The sequence below is a fragment of the Podarcis erhardii genome (genome assembly GCF_964252035.2).
Source record: "Podarcis erhardii genome assembly, chromosome: 4".
In the NCBI taxonomy this organism is placed as follows: Eukaryota; Metazoa; Chordata; class Lepidosauria; order Squamata; family Lacertidae; genus Podarcis; species Podarcis erhardii.
In genome coordinates, this window is record NC_138508.1 from 27,192,429 (window position 1) to 27,207,758 (window position 15,330).

Sequence of the window (15,330 nt, forward strand, 5' to 3'; positions counted from 1 at the left end):
ATGAAGGGACTAGCTCCAAGCAGGTGCCTCGATCCGAGCGCTGCGTCCTAGCGCGCGGATGGGGCAGAGCGCGCCACTGGCGGGTGCTCCTTTTGCTCCCTGAAATAGCAAATGTTACATTGGCGGCGAGGTTTCACAGCTAAGGACGGACAGGCGCTTTTCCAGTTTGCCTGGACTACAACTCCCATCACCCCAGATTATTGGCCCTGGTAGCTAGGGCTGATGGGAGTTGCAGTCCAGCAAAAGCACGTGGCAGGCCAAAGGTTCCCCCCCATCCTGTTGTTATAGCTTCGTGTGTACGCAGAGGGTGCCATCTAGCTATCTAACTGAACTACATCTGATCTTGGGAATCATGAGGTAGGTGCAGATGTTTTGCCCACAAGATGAGTCATATAAACCTTTCTGTGCTGTGAACCGACCCGAGATCTATGGATGAAGGGCGGCACAGAAATTAAGTAATTTATGACTAATGAATAAGGGTTTGCAGGGCTTGCATTCTTAGAACAATTATCAGTGACAGTACATTTATTGCTACGTTTGTTTCTCACCTTTCCTGCAAGGAGCTCAAGGTGGCGTACATAGTTCTCCCTCCTTATTCTACACAACAACACGTTGCGTAGAATATTGTGTGCCCAAAGGTACACAATGAGCTTCACAGCTGAGGAGATTTTAACTCGTGTTAGTCCAGTTCCTAGTTCAGCATTCTAAGCATTAAACCACACTAGCTCTCAAACAATTAAGTATATGTTTTAAGCAGGCACAGCCTGTTAAATTAGTGTAGATATCCGTGATGTACCGATTGATTTAATAAACATTCAGCTAACACTGGATTGATGAACACATGTTAGGTTTCAAACATCAGGTTACCAACCCTTTGCCCTTTAAACTTGGATTTGTCTGTTAGGTTTTCTTTTTTCTAAAAAAAGCTTTTCCAAGCATCTTCAGGTTGAACTGGGAAAGGCTCCTGAGGTTCTGGAGAGACTCTGAGAGACTCCTAGGAGTTTTGGCAGTGTTGTGGTGCACACACCCCAGTTGCCGCACTATAAAAACCACCTCTTTCTGCTTACTGCTTATGGGTAGGTCAAAATAATTGAAGAGCTACTTTGAAGTACACATCCAGAGTGTCTTCAAATTGGTGCATAAATCTACACCACAAATTAAAGGACAGTTCTCTTGTTATACCAACAACAATTTTGCACATACATGCAGGAAGTCACAATGCCTACAGCTGTCTGTTTCAGGTTTTGCGCTTTTAAAAGTTAATGTGCAAATTAATCCGGACAATTGGGGCAAGGGGGTGTGTGGGAGCTGAACAAATTAACTGTTTATTGTATCTGATCTGGTGGTTTATGCAAATAATGAAAACGTGTGCAGCAAGATGAATTAAAGCTGGGGGGGGGGCAGGGAATACATCTTTTTGGAACTTTTGAAAAACTATTCTGAAGAAGCACATTCCACCATAATGTTGCCCAAGATAGGCTTTTAAAGGAAGTTTCATTGAATGGTGATTCTAAAAACAAGCTCTGTGTGTTTTTTGGTAGCAAATGAATGAAAAATGAGAGAGAGAAAAAACACCACATCAAAAAAACAAAACATTGCCAATGTAACAAGTGTATTAAATGTCTAGTTAAACATGGCAACTGTATGGCGCGGGCCTTTCCGCTGTACATCTGAGACATTGTTCTGTAGCTTTTGCAAGCTGATGGGTTCAGCTGCAAAGATTCTGAAGGCTGCTTTGTTGCCAGCCTGGGACACATCCGTGACCTTATTAGAGTGGAAGTGAATGCTCTCCTTTTTTGCAACAGTAAATCTACTAATTTTACAGTCAGTTGAACAGCAATAGATTAATTTGTTTAAAGTCCGCATTCACAAAGCCAACGCGAACTTCACTGCCTTGAATACCCTAAACTACAGTGTGGATTTTCTTCTCTCTCTTTTTCTCGGAAGGGTAGACACTATTACAGCTTGCCCCTAGAATGGTCTGCGCAGTTCACTGTCACCTGCTTCTCAGCACAGGTGCTGACCTCTCCATCTATTCTCTACCTCCTGACAGACTAACAACTAGACTGATCCTTTGTGTGCAGCAGCGAACGCTTTCCAAGCGACTGGACCAGTTTTCTTCAGCATTCCACAGGAAGCCGGAGAAAGGCAAGGTTAAGGGGGCATTCCGAGGGTCAGAACGGGTTAAATTTAGTTAACATCAGAGGTTATAGCTTTTAACAAGGAGTTTGAAGGAAGCTTATTTGAAGATGCAATTTGTTTCTTCTTTGTCAATCATTTTCCTCCCCTGAATCTCTATTGATAGTGACAGCTTAACAAAGTTTTTATATGCTGGCTCCCCCCCAACTCCCCACCCGCCGACCAGTATCCTTTATGCAGGATAAAGGGGCTGGAATGCTCAGAAAGAGATGCAGGTGGAAAACGACTTTATAAAGCTTCCATGATTTTGAAATTGAGGGTTGAAAGTAGGTCCCCTGCTTGGCTAAGTCAAAATTAATTTGTAGATGTTAAGAAGACGGACACATTATTGGCAGAAGAGGGAGCTGCCGGCGGCAGGCTGTTCTATGGGCCGCATTTTAACAGCCTTTTCTTTGTGTAGGGGGGGTCTCTCCACATACATATCCCACTCTCTTTTTCCTTCCACAGAGAGGGAGCTCAGTGAAATCATCTATATTATGGTTACCATATTTTTTTTTCAATGAATCTGGGGACACTTTTCTTTTTTTGGAAGCTGAGCAGCAACAGGGAGTCAGTAGTGGGGATGCTGAGGAAAAGACCCTGGACCCAAGCACACATCCATATTGTATAAAGGCGCAAAGCTCTTCTTTTGCACCCTGTGAAACATAAATGCACAGAGTTTTAAAGAAACTGGGCAACGGTGTGCCACCTGCCTGTGACTCCCGAGCCTTCCCCAATCTCCTGCCCCCTTTCCCCTTCATTTTGACAGGTGGGGGAGGCTCAGGAGTCATGGGCGGGTGGCCGTTGCCCAGGAGGGGCGCAAGGAGCACAGTTTCTCAGCCAGGCAAGGTACAAAGCCCTTCTTTTGCACCCTGTGAAACATAAATGCGCAGAGTTGTTTTTAAAAAACTGGGCAACGCCCGAGACTCCTGAGCCTCCCCCGATCTGTCAAAACAAAGGGGGGAAGTGGGCAGCAGATCTGTACCGCTGGACGTCCCCGGTTCCCCTTCAGCAGTGGGGGCGGCAGCGAGCAGCTCCTGAAGCCAGCCAGAGCCAACTGCGCTACCAGGCTGGCTCCGGGCTGCTGAGGCTGCCGCTGCCACGTTTCCCAGGGACAGATTTGCAAATCGGGGGACATTCTGGGGACAGAATTTGTCCGGGGGCAGATTTGTAAATCCGGGGACTGTCCCTGGGAACCGGGGACGTCTGGTAAACCTAATCTGTATGAGATTCCTGTTGGTGGTTTATTTTGTGGGGAGCTACTTAGCATAGAAACAAGGCACATGTAGCTGAGAGATTGTGGTGCTACAAAACATGCCATCCGAATATTCCTCGACTGGCTCCTTTTGTCTTTCCAAAATGTAAAAATTCTGGGTAGGCTTTTCTTGAAAGTACAGTTTTAACACGTTGTTTTAAAAGGAGTTATTAAAGTAAAATCCTTTGATTTAGTCGCATTAGAGCCAGTGTTGTGTAGAGGTTAGAGGGCTGGACTAGGACCTGGGAAACAAGGGTTCGGGTCCCTACCCACCCCCGGGAAGCTCACCAGGTGATTTTGGGCCTCTCACACACGCTCTCATTATAGCATGGTTTTCGTGAGGACAAAAGGAGGAGGAGGAGGAAACCCTGGAGCTCCTTGGAGGAACGGTGGGATATAAATGTAATAGTAAAAACCTAAAATAAAACATAAGAAAAAGCTTTTGCAGGTTAGAGTAACAATTTGTGGTGCTGACGTACCACCCCACTCCTCCTGCATTGGGCATCCCATTTTACCACCACCCCACTGCCCATCTTTATATGAAGACATATTATTTAATGAAAGCCATGCCTAGAATGCCTTTCCCTTGCAACTTTAACAACAGCACCCTCCACCTCAGGCAACCCGAGATGCGTAATTAGGGAGCGTGCCACGGAGGCTGCAGTGCACCATGAGGTTTAACCCTTCCTTCCCTAGCTTGATCCCAATTAAAAGCATCCTCCCGCTGCTGATGTTTGCCTAAGAACAGGAACCAGTGGGGAATTAGGACTGAATAAGAGCCTGCTGGCTCAAGCCAGTGACCCATCTAGTCCGGCATCCAAACCTGAGTGCAGCAGCATCCCTCTCCTTACCTGTGGCTCCCTCCAACTGGCCTTCAGAGACACACTGCCTCCGACAATGGATGAAGAACATAGCCATCGTGACTAGTCGCCATGGATAGCATTATCCCCTATAAATTTGTCTAATCCTCTTTTAAGGTCATCGAAGTTGGTTGCCATCACTCCTTCCATTGTTTCCTCAGTGAATTCCATAGTTGAACTATACGCTGTGTGGAAAAGTTCAATTTTTGAACTTTGAAGGCAGTCCTGTTTAGAGAAGTTTTTAATGTTTGATGTTTTATCATGTTTTTAATATTCTGTTGGGAGCCGCCCAGGGTGACTGGGAAAACCCAGCCGGATAGGTGGGGTATAAATAATAAACTATTATTATTATTCATCTAAAACTCACAATACTGAGCTTCACTGGATGTCCACAAGTGTTAGGGTTTATGAGAGAGGGAGGGGAAAATGTCTGTGTCCACTTTCTCCACATATTACATAATTTTATACACCTCTACAAAGTCTCCTCTTGCTCACCCTTTCGCTGAACTGAAAAGTCCCAAATACTGCAACTTTTCCTCATGGGGAAGTTGCTCCATCCCATTCATCATTTTGGTATCCCCTTTCGGAACCTTTTCCAACCCCACAATAACCTTTTTGAGACGAGGTGACCATAATCAAACCAAGTATTCCAAGTGTGGCTGCACCATAGGTGTGTATAATAGCATTCTGATATTGACATGTTTGTTTTCAACTCCTTTCCTTGTGATGCCTAGCATGAAATTTGCCTTTTTCACATCACTCTGGGTTGTCATCTACTCTAAGGTTTTGTCTGTCACTGCCAGTTCAGACCCCATAAGCGCATATGTGAAATTAAGATTTTCTGCACCAATGTGTATCACAGGTTTACATTACATTTGCCATTTTACTGCCCATTCACTCAATTTGGAGAGGTCCTTTGGAGAGCTCTTCACTATCTCTTTTTGTTTTATTCACCCTGAACAATTTGGTATCATCAAAGTTGACTACATTACTGCTCACTCTAAACCATTTAGGAACAATTTTAAAAGTGCATGTTCCAGTACTAAACCTTGGAGGATCAGTTAGAACAAATCCTTGGAGCTACTTTCGACACCCCTGCATTGGGAGAACTTTCCATTTATTCCCACGAGCTACTGATCCATAAGGGGACCTCTCATCTTATTCCATGACTGATAAGCTTACTCAGGAGCCTTTAGTGAGGTACTTTGTCAAAAGCCTTTTGACAGCAAGTATACACTCTATAGGCAAATCACTTCTGTCTACATGTTTGTTGACACTCTGAAAGAACTGTGACCAGTTCGGGAGAGAAGACTTACTCTTGCAGGGCATCTGTAAGGCATGCCTTAACTGGCGAAAGCAGCTCAGCCATTTTCACACTGCATGGGGCATCCAACAGGGTCAAAGTTGGTGCTGGGGAATGTGGTCTCCTCCTCCAGGCAAAGAGAACTGATGCACTTACTGTAAGGTACCTTTCCCGAGACCCACCTGGAACTAATTCTGCCTCTGTACATATCAACATGATGTTACTCCCTGGTGTAAACCTGTTGACTACAAAATACATGGGTTTGTGTCTCACATGCCCTCCAAGGGTTCAAGGTGATGTATAAGAGGGGGTAGTGATGTATGGAAGTGAGAGCTGGACCATAAAGAAGGGTGATCGCCGAAGAATGGATGCTTTTGAATTATGGTGTTGGAGGAGACTCTTGAGAGTCCCATGGACTGCAAGATGATCCAACCTCTCCATTCTTCAGGAAATCAGCCCTGAGTGCTCACTGGAAGGACAGATCGTGAAGCTGAGGCTCCAATACTTTGGCCACCTCATGAGAAGAGAAGACTCCCTGGAAAAGACCCTGATGTTGGGAAAGATGGAGGGCACAAGGAGAAGGGGACGACAGAGGACGAGATGGTTGGACAGTGTTCTTGAAGCTACGAACATGAGTTTGACCAAACTGCGGGAGGCAGTGGAAGACAGGAGTGCTTGGTGTGCTCTGGTCCATGGGATCATGAAGAGTCGGACACGACTAAACAACAACAATTCCATTTTATCTTCACAACACCCCTATGAGGTAGGCTAGGCTGCGAGAGAGTTAACTGGCCCAGAGTCATCCAGTGAGCTTCATGGCTTGGTGGTGATTCAAGCCCAGGTCTCCCATGTCCATCCAACACTCTATCACATTGGATCAGGATACACTCAGGTGTATTTGGCTCATTTATTTAGAAAGGGGAAGGGGGAATGCCTGTTACATTTTCTAACAAACTCCTCTCGCCCCCTCCCTCCTTGCTCTCACACATCTATTATGAGAAATGTCCAGGATCAGGTAATAGCTGCCTTAGGTACCAGATGATATTATGTTAATGAAGAGTGGGATAAATGCTGTGGCAAATTTGCATATAATGATCACGGCCATAGCCTTTCCTGAAGTGCATATCCCAGTGTGGCTGCCCCCAAACAACAGACCTTTTCCGTACCAGCCATAAAACTCGGGGAAGAGTCTGTTAGAGAGACAGAACGGCATTTTCTAATTTCTGTCCTACATTTAACGGTGCTACTGTTGCGGTTCCAAAGGCATCAAGTAATTACGAGCATGAGAGTGGTTACACAAATGAAATATGCGGTATAATGTGGCTGTGTCAGAAATGGGTATTCGGCTCGCAATGAGCATGCCCAGTTATAATCAAGCTGTCGCATCTTGTCTATAGAGAAAGAAAGCAGGGGGAACACACAGAATTGGGCCTAGGTGTTGGGGCATCTCACATGGGACGCTTGTCTTTATGCCCCTTCCTTTAAACATGTTACTCTGAAAGCTGTGCACATGACGCAGACCTGAGACCTGGTCGGTGACGCAAAGAAGCTTTAATCCCAGCCAGTGGGATTAAAACTCATACAAACTGCACTTTTCATTGTAGAACTAACACATGAAGAGCAAATTGAGAACAGTCGTGGTAATAATAATAATAATAATAATAATAATAATAATAATAATAATAATTTTTATTTATACCCCGCCCTTCCCGGTTCAAAAACCGGGCTCAGGGCGGCTAACAACAAATTTAAAACGCTTTAGAACACTTAATTATAAAAACAGCATAAAATATGGTATAAAAACATGAATAACAATAAAATGCAAGAATCAAAAATCAATCAGATAATCCCCAGGGCTAGCTGGCTGAATCGGTCCTACTTGGGCCAGCAAGGAAGCCAGGGGAGAATTAGCTGTGGGGTCTCAGAGCGGGTGATCTTCATAAAAAGGGATGGGGAGGGAAGAGAAGAGAAGAGAAGGGAAATAAATGATCAGGCTGAATTCAAATTAAAGGCCAGGCGGAATAGCTCTGTCTTACAGGTCCGACGGAAGGAGGTTAAATCCTGCAGGGCCCTAGTCTCATGGGACAGAGCATTCCACAGGTCGGAGCCATCACTGAAAAGGCCCTGGCCCTGGTGGAGGATAGTCTGACTTCCTTAGGGCCTGGGACCTCTAAACTATGGTTATGCATGGACCTTAAGGTCCTTTGTGGGGCATACCAGGAGAGGCAGTCCTGTAAATATTCTCCCGTAGAGAACCAAATGCAGCCCTCTGAGCCTCTCTACCTGGCACTTGAGACTCTCTCCATGTCCCACTCCTTCCCCACCCTCTCCCCAGGCCATACCTCTCACAAGCCCTGCTTTGCAGTCCCGTGTAGTGCTTTTTCCTGGCTGGAATGGGCCCTTGGCCCTTTTGCTTACTTGGCTGGAGAAGTGAGAAGTAAACATGTACAAAAGTAAACATTTGACCACCCACTTTTGCTCCTGGCCCCATCTGTTGGTTGGCAGCTCCCTGAAGGTGACCCAGAAGGCAGTGTGGCCCTTGCCCCCCATTCCGACCCAGAACATAGTCTTTCAAGGATATTTTCACCTGTCCCCAAATTTCAGGCACCTACAATCTAGAGTGGGGTTTCCGAAACGCGGGTCTCCAGCTGTTTTTTGGACGACAACTAGCAAGACCAGCAGTCAGGGATGATGGTAATTGTAGTCTGAAAACAGCTGGAGACCTAAATTTGGGAAACACTGGTCTAGAGGTCCCCCGCTACACAAAAATCACCCAAAATATTCCCCAAATGTCCAACAGACTATATATGGGGCATTTTTCACCCTAGCCAATGCAACATGCTGAGATGAAAAAGTTTCCAGCTAAACTGATTGAGAGAAGCAGATTTAAAAGCCTGGCATAAAAAAAAAGTCCCAAGAAATATGACGTGTTGTTAGTTTGCCTGCTGCTTTACTTGCTCTGAGGTGAGATTTGAAGGATTGCAGAGCAGCAGCACCCAGTAGGGAATCCTAATTATCTAGTCTTCTACTGAGGGTGGCCTTCTTTATTTCCCACAGCGCCCCAAAGAATGTGACTACATTTTGGGGGGCGGGTATTGTGGTATATTAAAATGGCGGTTCTCTGACTCAACCACTATGATGGCATGTGCTGATGTTGGGCCTGACATTCTGAAAGTGTTTTATTTATATGTTTATTGCTCCATTCCATTCATGAATCACTTCCTATGAGGCATCTTGAAGTGACAAACAACAACAAAATACACAATCAACACTGGAAATGTATATTAAACAATTTCATATAAAAAAGCAATTAAAGAATGTATGGGTTAGGGTATTTTTTTGTATATGTTCATATATTGTCCCCCCTTTACACAGTTGTATGTTTTCTCTCCCCCCCTTTTTTGTATCATTTTACTTCTTTATATTTGAAAAAATTTCAATAAAATATAAAAAAAAATTTAAAAAGCAATTTCATACATAAAAGCAATTTCAAATCTGAGACAGCTGCTGACTGGGATAAAAACCTCCACTTAAAAGGCATGTTGGGAAAGAAAGGCCTTCAACAGGTGCTGAAAAGATAATAGAAACCATGCCTGTCTGATTTGTAATGGGAGGCAGTTCCAAGGGGCAGGTTCTGCCACACTAAAAGCCCTATTCCTACATGTATGGAACAGACTTCCTGATGAGATCCTATCTTTAGGGGACCCCACCCCCGGCAGAGCGCAGTGATCCATTGTTTATATACGGGGTGAGACAATCTTGAGTTGGTTTCTCAATATGTTTATTTTCCTTCTTCCTTTTATTCCTTATCTATTAAACTGTAAGGCATTATTTTAAACTGTGAACTGCCTTGATCATATTTATATGAAAGCAGCCTCTAGTAAAAATGAAATAAAATAAAATAAAGGCATACATAATAGCTAGACCCAAAGGTCTACTTTAGACTTGCCCGAGGGCTCGGGAGCACACCCAATCAGATTTTTGAACTTTTCATGTTATTGAAGCAGCACACTGCTCTTCAGCTTTTTGTCATTTGAAGCAATTAAGTTTACATGATGGCTATAACTGATATTTTATTCTTTTTCTATTAAAAAAGGAGAAAGAAATATCAGTTATAACAATCATGTAGACTTAATTGCTTCAAGTGACAAAGTCAAGTTCTGCCCTCCCACACTGCTGAAGTTTTATTTTTTTTTCTAACTTCAGCAGTGTGGGAGGGTAAAGCTTGACTCAGTTTTACCATTGGATTTTGGGTTTTCTCCATTTGTTGGGTTACAATTGATAGGAAAGAAATTGTAACATTTATCTTGAGTTCAGCTTGCTGAAAGTCCCGTCCCCCCCAATACACACACTTTTCCATTTCCACACACTTATGCCTCTGGTGGCAGTAATTAGCTCAATGTGCTAATGAGGACCCTTGGAGGAAAGACTGACAGGACTAATTAGTGGGTGAATTTCACTTTAATAAATGTATGGGCAATTTTCTAAATGCTGATGGCCCAGTCCATCCTGGTGGGAGTTCTGCCCAGAGCCACTTCATATGGTAAGTGTCTGAGAGAAGTGGTTAATTGGTAAAATGCTACATGATACTGATTAGAAGAGAGCTAATGGCTGCCTTTGCTTCCCAATGTATTATTCATTGCCAGACAATGTGAAAACCTCGTATCCTTTAAGAGGTCCACCACAGCCAGGTATTTTCAGCAAATTGGATGGGGGTTACGAGAAGCACCTACCTGTGCAGTGACAAGAGCTCAAGTCATGGATTTTGTGCCCCAAAAGAGACTTCCGTGTTGGAAGCAGCATGGAACACGCATGTGTTTATGTTCCTGTGGGCATACACATGTCCTGGGAAGCCATGGCCAGCCACAGCTTACAAAACACACCTTCTGAGTCACCATAGAGCCACTTTATGCTGGGTCAAAGCATTGGCTCGTGTTCCCAATGCAGCCTTTTCTGATGGGTTGCATCTCACCAGCATCTCAAGCAAAAGCTCTTCCCAGAGATTGTTCTAAACTAGGGAATCTCGGGGTTGTATCTGTCACCTTCCACAGACAAAACAGGCATTCAGTGCTAAAGCAATGGGTCCTTTCCCTTCGTAGGTAGGTAGGTAGGTAGATTTAAAAATATTACTTTTTCCATTTTTACAAGAATAATAATAATAATAATAATAATAATAATAATAAATTTTATTTGTATCCCGCTCTCCCCAGCCAAAGCTAGGCTCAGAGCGGCTAACATCATATAAATAAGACAATATGCATAATACAATATACAATATGCAAATAAAATAATATTCAGCATTCATTAAAATATAGAATAATATTAAATATCAGCATTTCAAAATTAAACAGAAATCCACTCAACAATTGCAATAAGTAATTTCTAAACTCCAATCAATAAAACAACAGCAAACCACAGTGCACAACATAATACAATACAAAATAAGAAGCAGAGACTGGAGGGTGGGGCAAGGCAGGTGGAAGGAGGCCTTGCCTGATGGAGTCTCTCCCCTCACAGTTCTTCCTCCAGGCACAGCTTCCTTATGAGGAGACCCAGGGCCGGAGGGTGGGGCAAGGCAGGTGGAAGGAGGCCTTGCCTGATGGAGTCTCTCCCCTCCTTCAAATCAAATACATTGGTTCGTAAGTTGACTTCCCACCCTCATTTCTACAGTGTTTTTACTCAAACATTTTCTACTGCATTATATTTTCATCTTAAATTTTTTTCTCTATTACGATTACTTTGTCATTTTTCGTCCGCGGCTTTTATCTCGAATCCTGCCCACGATTTCATTTGACTGTAATATTCTTTTAAATAGTCCATGAAAGGCCTCCATTCTTCTATTAAAAGTTCGTCATTTTGATCTCTTAATTTTGCTGTCAGCTTTGCCATTTCTGCCATAGTCCATGACTTTCAAAAGCCACTCCTTCTCCTTCGTTGGAACCTTCTCTTCTTTCCATTTCTGTGCATGTACTGTGATGCTGTTGTCACATACATAAATAGTTTGGGCATCTTCTTTGGCACACCTGTCCCTAGTATACCTATAAGAAAGGCTTCTAGGGAATAGACAACTTTTATTCTAGCTTTTATCTTTCATGACTTGGAATTTGTTACTTAGCCAATACGTATCGGTAACTGTACTGATTCTCTATGTGCCCGTGTTATGGTTTTCATAGAATCATAGAACTGAAGAGATGGAAGGGACTCTGAAGGTCATCCACACCAACCCCCTGCAACTGCAGGAATATTTTTTCATCTTTTAATTTTAATCTGTTATATTATATAATTGTCTTGCTTTATATACTTTATAAAATAACAAATCTTTTAATAAAAGTACATAGGCAGGGACACATAAGAGCATGCTCTGTTATAAATCTCAATCTGGATTTCAAGCCAGGATTTCTGGGAGCTGAATAATTTTTGAGTCTAGCAAATTCTAAATATCAAATAACTTTTACTGTCGCTCCCATCGGTTTCAATGGACAGGCATTTCAGGAGAGTGCAGTTGGTTGAAAGATTCAGACCAAGTTTGGGTGGCTGAATTAGGGTTAGGACACATGTACTGCACATTGCACAAGGATTTATGATACCTATTTGCACCCTCCTTGTTAACCCCTTACAGAGGGTCAGTCTTCAGCATCTGGTTGGTCACTGTGAGAACAAGGATGCAGGACTAGATGGTCCATTGGCAGAAGCAACCAGTGGGGCTGAACAGGTGGGGCTCCCACCTTCCAGAGGTGCTGGGTTCCTGCTGCTTCCTGAGAGGGGGCTCTCACTCTTCTCCATCTTGTCCTCTTTTTAATAAACAGAAACAAATACCCAGCAGAAACCACATCGTAAAATTACTGAAGTAAGGGTATTGTTGCCCTGTTTCAGCATTTCTTTGCTTTTTAGACAGCACAAGAGCTGTACTTGTGCGTCACAGAAAAAACATGCAGGCTTTCCCCAGATTAATGAATAAATTAAAACCGTTGCCAACCTGTGGGGCTAAATTCAGGCCTGGTGTAAGAGGCTGCGGCCCCTGTGTCATAGGACTCACTTAGGCACCTAGAGCTCAGCTCGGACCACAGTCTCTTTATTCTATAATAAATTACCACATGGATCATCAAATTTGATATTCTCTCATAAAGGTTTAATTAAGAAAAAAAGCCAAATCCCCTGACACAGAAAGCCTCTGACTAATAGTACTAATAAAATGCTCTGAAATGTTTGATAGAGCTTTCACATACTAATTGGCTTTCATTAACTTTAACACTGGCTGAACTGATCAGAGGAGCGCTGGCTGGGCTCACATACTCCAGTAACTGCTGCTACTGCTGCAGATTATTATTATAGTAAGTATAAAAGGGAAAGGCAGTTGTCCCATTTTTCATATTTGGGTCTGTAAGCAGGCTTTTCTCCAACTCTGGTTGGCCAGTGAGCCTTGGATATTTTGTTTTCCACACTAATGTCTGGGTTTGGCTCACTTGCTAAATCAGGTAGGGGAAATTTTGGCCAATGGAAATTGTAGTTCAGCAACATCTGGAGGGTCAAAAATCCCCATACCTGATCTAAATAATGAATTTCCAAATTCTTAAGTCTGGGAAGGGGCGAAGTGAATACACTTATATTGGAAGCAGGTCTCACCAATCTTTTGGAATTTTGAGGAACTGCTGTGGGCATCAGTCACAGAATGATTGTTGTGAGGGACAAGACATAAAACAAAATTTCTGCCATGGAGGATTACACAAAATGGTGTTCTTTCTCTTAGCTGGGGCTAGCCAGATATCCCCCGAAGCTCGCAGAGCAGGGCATGACGACAATGGCCATCCATTGTTGGTTACTTATGGCATCTGGCGGTCAGAGGAACATAGAAAGCGGCGCTTATACAGTGGTACCTCGGGTTAAGTACTTAATTCGTTCCGGAGGTCCATTCTTAACCTGAAACTGTTCTTAACCTGAAGCACCACTTTAGCTAATGGGGCCTCCCGCTGCTGCCGCGCCGCTGGAGCACGATTTATGTTCTCATCCCGAAGCAAAGTTCTTAACCTGAAGCACTATTTCTGGGTTAGCAGAGTCTAACCTGAAGCGTATGTAACCCGAGGTACCACTGTACTCAGAAGTACACTGCTTCTGACCACACGCACATACAAACATGCATTTTCTTTCTCCTCTTATACATGTATTTATATATACACACACACACACACACACACACACACACACACACACACACACAAAGGCAAGGCAAGGCAAGAAATTTGTGAACAGACCTGTGCATCTTATGATTGGGCCTGACACCAACAGGCAGAATATGCAGGCAGCTTCTAGTGCCCCAGAGCCCTGGCAGGACTACCATTGCTGGTGTTGCTACATGGCAGCCCAGCAGTGGCACTCAGCAGGTCTCTTTTGACAGCAGCAGTAGTGCATCTTGACAGATTTACCCAGCAGTTTTCACACACACTTGTCTTAATCTTGGGTTAAGTCATCCTAGTGGTGCAACAATAAAACTGCTAGCACATTTGCAAAGCTAAGCAGGGCCTGGTCTGGTTTCAAATTGGATGGGGGACCTCATGTTAAGATTCCGGCATTACATTCTCATGTTCTCTGGGCTCACATTGCAGACTAAGCCTCAATTGTGTGCAGCTGGTATAAACTTAGTGGAAAGCTAAGCGGCCAAAAGACATACTGCAGTGTGAAAGGGATGTTAGAAATCAGAACAGAAGGGTTACAGTTCTAATCAGTAAAACTAATGCAACAAACCTCATGTGTGAATATATCCTTAGTTTCTTTTATGGAGACCAGATGTGTTAATCACTCCCTAGTTAGTATGATCAGATTTAGGCTCTTGTGTGATGGGCCCAATCTCCAGAGGGGAATGCTTTTGCAGTCTTGGCTTGATGATTTCATTGCATTGCCCTAGCTATGTCCTGCACACATGACTTGCGCCACCAGTTTCCACCAGGCAGGCCTCCAGCAGTCTCATTGCTTTTACTGCAAAGCACTCCATACTAAAGCCATTGAAAAATCATATAGTCAATACTGGAGTGGAGTGCCTACCAGGCTCTTGCGGACAGCAGCTTGCCAACAGCACTGGTATCTTAATCAGGCTGGCCCCTCTTCTGGCTTATTTGTGCCAGGGCTGGGGCTGGCATAATTAGCATGCTGGCACCAGTGGGCCCAGAGCTTTATGCTGGCATATGGACCCAGAGCTGAGGTGAGCACCAGTGTCAGGCAGGCAGTTTGCCTGCCAGCTAGAAAGCCACAGGGAATAGGAACCAAAAGGGGGAAACAGGTTCCAGTGGTGGAGAATCCATTACAGCAGATTGCACAGGGTCTTCCAAAATGGGCTTGCTCTTGAGGCAGTGACTGCAGCTTTGATTCAGAGATGCTCTAGGTTGTGCTAGCCACTGTGTTCCAGACTAGTCTTCTGACCTGGTGCGCCGCTCTAGGTGTTTGGGGCCAAAATTTTGGCTAAGGCTGATGGGAGTTATAGTGCAACACATCTGGAGGGCGCTAGGTTGACAATAGCAAATTTAGTCAGTAATGTGAATTATCCTGCTTCCAAATGAAATGTGGTAATGCAGTGCTTTTGCATTTCGGTTTCCTGATGCTTATTCTGCTAAATAGGGCCATGGACCTCTCTGCCCCTACATTCCGCCCTGACAACCCCACAATCCTGGGGGAGAGGGAAGCTGGAGAAGGTGGAAAAAGACACTCCAGCTCTATCTAACAGGCACCAAAGTCAATTCTCATCC

At 44.0% G+C, this 15,330-nt stretch overlaps 1 long non-coding RNA gene across 1 annotated transcript in view; it reads left to right on the forward strand.

Annotated features, from left to right (window-relative positions):
- The first annotated feature begins 208 nt into the window (after positions 1-208).
- LOC309341374 overlaps positions 209-15,330 on the forward strand; it is a 376,013-nt gene continuing 360,891 nt past the window's right edge. The window contains exons 1-2 of the long non-coding RNA XR_014156277.1: positions 209-357; positions 2,054-2,153. This is a non-coding gene — a long non-coding RNA (uncharacterized lncRNA). The remainder of the gene's footprint in view (positions 358-2,053; positions 2,154-15,330) is intronic.